At 41.7% G+C, this 6,434-nt stretch overlaps 1 long non-coding RNA gene across 2 annotated transcripts; it reads left to right on the top strand.

Moving 5' to 3' along the window:
- LOC309353378 lies at window positions 1–6,415 on the top strand. Of its 2 annotated transcripts, none has more exons than XR_014161757.1 (3): window positions 1–392; window positions 3,955–4,054; window positions 6,330–6,415. It is a non-coding gene; the product is annotated as an uncharacterized lncRNA (long non-coding RNA). The 2 variants fall into 2 exon arrangements; XR_014161758.1 differs by having other exon boundaries at window positions 1–521.
- The last annotated feature ends 19 nt before the right edge of the window (window positions 6,416–6,434 follow it).

The raw sequence follows: 6,434 nt of genomic DNA, 5'->3' as shown, positions 1-6,434 counted from the left end.
AGGGTGGTGTGTTGTTCATACGGAGCCCCCGGTCGTCTCACGGACTATTGACCCGTCCACCACTAATCCGCTGCCACCAACCAGGTCCTCCCCGGTAAATCACTTAGTCTCAGTCAGGTTCTCAAGTTAACAAAGAAGAGTGTAGTTTATTTCAGACACAAACAAACTTTAACTGCATTCCAAATGTTGTTACTCTTTATCTTCTTAGTCTTATTTTTATCCTGTCTCTAATTCTTCTACCTCCCCTCACACAAGAACCCACTGCCCTAACTGTCTCTCTATTTCCAACTGCCTGCCAACTGCTTTTCCAACTGCCTTTCCCAAGTAACCAACCCACTAAAACCAACCAACTACCCACACCCAAACCTCAGGCTAAGCCCTTTTATAAACAGGTAGGCTCCGCCTCCGGCTTTCCTATTGGTCTACATTTTAACCCTTTCTCTCCCCCCTGTACAGACATTTTCTAAACAAATGGGCAAACGCCACAGATGGCTATGCATAGCCTGATACATGACCTTTTGGCAAATGGAATGGTGCTTTATATTTCCCTATTTGCAGGAAGCGACTTCTCATCTGGGGAGGAGGGTGCCTTTGAAAAACAGTGAAAGGATCGTCCTGGATTCACACAGACTTTAATTTGGAAATATCCTAGGAATAATTATATTTCTAAGATATTGAGTTGTCTTTCAATATAAACTCCCCCCCCCCAAAAAAAATTATATATTTGGATGGCAAATATCTGAAGAGAAAGGTGTATATAGTTTGGGGTCTCTCTTTTAAGTTGGCAAACAAGTTAAACTTGGGCAGTTTTTATTATTATTAATGGAATCAAACTCCTCCCTGACATATGAATGGTTTTAAGAAGTAGGGCATGGGGGGGGGTGTTTGTTTTACCAATGTCCTCTGCCTTGATCTCTTGGGAAGCAGCCAGCTTAAGCCACTAGCGCTGCACAAAGCTGTTGACGGAATGACAAAAATATGGAATGACAAGAGGAATTTTAATATGAAGACTCTCTAAGAAATCTGGCTTTAAGGTTGCGGTGGTTTTACTGGTGTGAGCCTGACAAAACTGTCAGTGTTAATGCAAGACCACAGAAGAAACAGGAAAATAGTAAAACCACAGGAAGACTGCGTCAGGCACAGCAATTATAACACAAAAGGACTTTGATATTTTTAAACAGCCCTAGCAATGAAGAACATTTGAAAAACAGTGATGCATCAGCCATTCTTAAAACAAGGAGGTGTTTGAGATATGATATTAATAATCATTGTACCTCTTTTTTGGTACATTTCATATTTGTGTCAGGGAATAAACAAACTACACCTGGAACCAAAAATAAATAAATAAATTGCAAACTTTTGAAATGTGACAAAATTTCTAATTTTGCGAAATTCTGAATTTCACAGTGGCTAACCAGATAACTGTTGGAAACTGTTAAATTTGAAATTTGAGTAAGCAGAAATTAAATGCTATTTCAATATGTTTTAATCATTTTTGTTCTTATCTTAAATGGCAAGTCTATTTTCTCAAGTTTTATGGCCACAACTAATATATAGTTATTGTATTGCAGTAGAAATTTGAACATGATATTTTACCTCAAAAACGACATTGCATGTTGTTGGTAAGTCGCTAGACACTATTGAATGCTAGCTTTCAGTATCATCAGCTACTGAACAATACTGTGTTCAGTCTCTCAAATATTGTCAATACAGAAAGTATTATGATGCAACAGTGATCAAATTGTAGTAAATGCTGAATATTATTTCATATCTTTGATACTTGGCATGCTATGATGTCCAGTACTTATTACTGTGTGATGGGTGACACCATAATATTTACCCTGCTTGTGCAAACTATTAAAAACCAAAGCAAAATACCAATGAAGATCAGATATCAAATAAAGTCAGAGTTCATTAAATGTTATTTAAAAAGTGTAAAATATTTACCCTTTAATTGTATATGAAATTATGCACCATTTCTCTATAACAAAAAGTACATTGTTTGCTATTGTACACTGCCATCTCTAATGTCAAAATCAATATTAATATAAAACAGTCAGTGAAGTTAGGAAATATTCAAACTAGAGACTCAGCTATACAGCTGCAAATACTGTAAAACGTTTTGAACATGTCTTAAAGTGCAATATACAATTGTGGTACTAGATGGCAACTTGGAGCTATAGCAAATTCAATGCATTTTTCAAAGCAATTTGAAAAAAATAATTTCACAACAAGCGAAAGTTTTAAACACGTGTGTAGATTCCACCTAGGTTGATGAATAGGGTATATCAAACTTCAAATAATTGGAAGTTATTCAATAGCCCAACACAAGATGGCAGCAAAGGACAAATTTGTGTGTTTTTGTTACTCATTGCAAGTAGGCAGATTTTATTTTGATTTTATATTTTAATTTGTTGGGAGCTGGGGCAATCAAGTCAGATGAGCATAATGTCATCATCATCCTCATCAACAACAATAACAACAACAGGCAGCTCATTCCCACCTGGGACCAAAATAGATGGCTTCTCCTGTGATCCTGAGGCAAGAGAGAGATGGAGATGGATGCACATTCTGTCCACTGTTTCACAAGCTTTAGTACACTTTCCTCTATCATGGGCCAGTTTCATGGAATCATAGTTAGAAGGGGACCCTGAGAACCATCTGTCTAACCCCCTGCAATGAAGGAATAAGACATGTGGCTGTCCCCTATGGGGAATGAACCTGTGAACCTGGCATTATCAGCACCAAACTTTAACCGAGCTACCCAGTGGTTTCTGCAATAGCTTGAAGACCTCTTCGTCAATCCCACCTGGCAATAAGACAAATTTGCCCCTCAGATTTGGCCTTTGCAGCTGTTATTCAGGTATTTATCTCCTCCTAGACTACTTGGGACCTGCAGAAAATAGTCCCTCAACCCGTACCATTTTGTTCCGATTAAAATTTTAGTAGCCCGCCTCCCCCCAGGCAGGTTTTGCATTTCATCTGGTTCTCTAGAAAGCTTGCATTGCTCCCCCTCCCCTTCCCTCTGCAGCATTGCTCAGCATGCAAACTAGGCTCAGTTCTCACTGAGCTGTTTTGGGGTCCCCTCTTGGAGTCCCTGCTCCTCTAAAGACTACTTTGTCCTTCTGCAAACCTTGGTGTCTTCAGGTCTGCTGATACCTCTCTCTTACATGTGTCTGTTGCTCTTCTTAAGCTGCATAAGGAAGGGCACTTGGAGAAATTGGAATTACAATATAGAGGAGAACTGGCATTCTGAGTGGGGAAGATTGAGCATTTGTTGCTTTTCCTTGAACTGCTTACTCTCCTGCTGAAAGGAAATAGTTGCACCAGCATACCTGGCGTGGTGGTGCTTGAAATCCCTTCAGAGCAGTATTAAGTGCATAGTGTCTGTCTCCTGTATTTTTTTTGTCCCTTGTGAACTGTTTTGCATGTCGCAGTTAAGCCACAGGTGGTGGAGGCTGGTGCTGATATTATGCGCCTATCAACTCTGTTAGGCTACTTTGTTCTAAACAGCCACAATTTGAAAGACAACTTGAAATATTTTTGTTTTCTATGTAAGATTTTATGTATACTGAGTCAGACCATTCGTACATCTAGCTCTGTAATGCCTTTGGCAGAGGTTGGGAATGTTTGGCCCTTCCAATATTGGGCCAAAACTCTCCTTGCCCCTGACCACTGGCCATACTGGCCTGGAATGGTGAGCATTAGAAGTCCAGTTGTATCAGAAAGACCATTGCCCCAAAACTAAAGGGTTTCAGACTGCAGCCACTCTTTCCCTACCTGGAGAAGTTGGGAACTGGAGCCGAGACCTGTATGCAAAGGACGAGCTCTACCACTGAACAAGAGAGCCTAAATCCACTTGTAATTTCTTAAATATCACACTTCTACCTACATCAATTAATTTAAGTGGATTTCATGAGCAACTAATTGTGCATTTTAAATCTATATTCATAGGAAAACCTGGCTGCAAGGGCAAAGTTAGCCTCCCTGAAGCATTTTGTGAGCAGGCTCTGGGCAAAACAGCATGCAAATTATTATGGTGGCCATGTCTGAGGTAAGTAATTTTAGATGTAATCTGCTCTTTAAAAAGGAAAATATGTTTCATGGGTTTCCTCATGGTAGGCTGCTTTCGTGCTTAAGATCTACTAAAGGTAAAGGTACCCCTGCCCGTACGGGCCAGTTGTGTCCGACTCTAGGGTTGTACGCCCATCTCACTTAAGAGGCCGGGGGCCAGCGCTGTCCAGAGACACTTCCGGGTCACGTGGCCAGCGTGACGAAGCTGCTCTGGTGAGCCTGCACCAGCATAGCACACGGAAAAGCCGTTTACCTTCCCGCTATAAAGCGGTACCTATTTATCTACTTACACTTAGGGGTGCTTTCGAACTGCTATGTGGGCAGGAGCTGGGACCGAACGATGGGAGCTCACCCCGCCGCGGGGATTCGAACCACCGACCATACGATCGGCAAGTCCTAGGCACTGAGGTATTACCCACAGCGCCATCCGCGTCCCATTAAGATCTACTAGATCTACTAAAACCAAAGGAAGTACTTCTTCATGGAGCACATAGTCAAAATATGGAACTCAACTCTCCCAGGAGGCAGTGATGGCCACCAACTTAATAAATAAAATAAAATTGGAAGGCACCACAAGGAACATCTAGTCCAACCCTCTGCTATGCAGGAATCTTTCACTCAACATGGGGCTTGAACCCACAGCCCTGAGATTAAGGACTTCACAGCTTTAAAAGATTAGACAAATTCATAGCTATTGGTGGTTACTGGCCACAATGACTCTGCTCTACCTCCAACAGCTCGAGGCAGTAAATCTTCCCAATACAAACTGCTGAAAGCCAAGGGAAGGGAGAATGTTCTTGAGCTCAGGCCGTGTTTGTGGGTTTCCTAAAGGCATCTGGTTGGCCACTGTGACAACAGGATGCTGGACTAGATGGGCTATTGGGCTGATCCAGCAGGCTCTTCTGACAAGGAACCTTTATTTGTGCAAGCAAAGCAATTGGCAGTACATTATTAGTTCTCCATTATGTTAATTTGGTCATTCAACTGTGTTTCACATTTTCTCATTAGCAACCCATAAAAGCAATACTGCAACTGAGATGAATGTTGGTTTACTGGTGTACAATGTGTTAAGATAGATAGCTTCCTCAAGATTCATATGACCTAAGGCAGCTTGATGTAATATATCACAAGTCATGGGAGAGGACATTCTCTGACCCTCTGGGATCCTCCCTAGATTCCTTATGGCACTGGGCTTTAGCTGAAAGGGGCAGTGCAGCATGAAGACTGGTTTATTATTTCCGCTTTCAGAGGAAGATAAAAGACGAAGGCAAATGGAAGTTGATGAGTTGGTGCTGAAAGTGCTAGTACATGCATACGCAAACTAAGGCCCGGGGGCCAGATATGGCCCAATAGCCTTCTTAATCTGGCCCACGGATGGTCTGGGAATCAGCGTGTTTTTACATGAGTGGAATGTGTGCTTTTATTTAAAATGCATCTCTGGGTTATTTGTGGGGCATAGGAATTCGTTCTTTTTTTTCTCTTCAAAATATAGTCCAGCCATGCACAAGGTCTGAGGGACAGTAGACCGGCCCCCAGCTGAAAAAGTTTGCTTGCCCCTGTGCTAGTACAAGGAGTAATCGTATTTGTTGAGAACGGTCTGTATCAAGCACTACTTTGCAGCATAGCTGCTACGTCCTGCATGGAATGCTGCCCTGGTAAAGTTGAGAACGGAACAAGAGTTGTTGAAAGTGTAGACTGGAAGCTCCATGAATGCTGTAGTGCTTTCGGTTTTTTGCCCATTACAACCTTTAAAAATCTCCTCATACTGTAGCATGAGCAAGGTGGCACAGGGCCATGTGGATTAGATTAAAGATGGGGAAGAGATAAAGGCTCTTCGGTTCTCAGTGTCTCTTACTGAATTGTGTGACAAAGTAAGTCCAGTGCGTTCGCAGGTGCCCAAGGGGGGGCCTCCCTTAGAAACAGAGGTTGCAGCAACATGTTTAGGAATTCCAAGTGGTGGACGTTTTGACTCCCTACTTCCCCACCCCGATTCCTGAAATTTAAAGGCCTGAGTTCTGTATACATTTCACCTACCTGATGACCATTTTAGAGTGATCATTTTACTATTTCTTAAACCGAGTGAGAAAGGTGGGTTCCTACCAGATGTTTAGCACTGAACAGGTTCACATGCTTTTTGAATCTGAAAAATGACATGGTTTTATGCCGTGTTCCAAAACTCTTTTATAAGAATAAACATGAATAAAATATTCAGTGTAGCAATTATACAGAACATAAATGTGGCAAATGTTTTACAGGCAAGAAATATGACACACAGATGCTGCAGAAGAGGCAACCATCACTGAAAGCCACATGGAAAGCATGTTCATTTTAAGGACAGCAGGTATTCTATATGCTTTTCC

This window comes from Podarcis melisellensis (genome assembly GCF_964234715.1).
Source record: "Podarcis melisellensis genome assembly, chromosome: 12".
NCBI classification, from domain to species: Eukaryota; Metazoa; Chordata; class Lepidosauria; order Squamata; family Lacertidae; genus Podarcis; species Podarcis melisellensis.
This window is presented reverse-complemented; position numbering and strand designations above follow the sequence as displayed.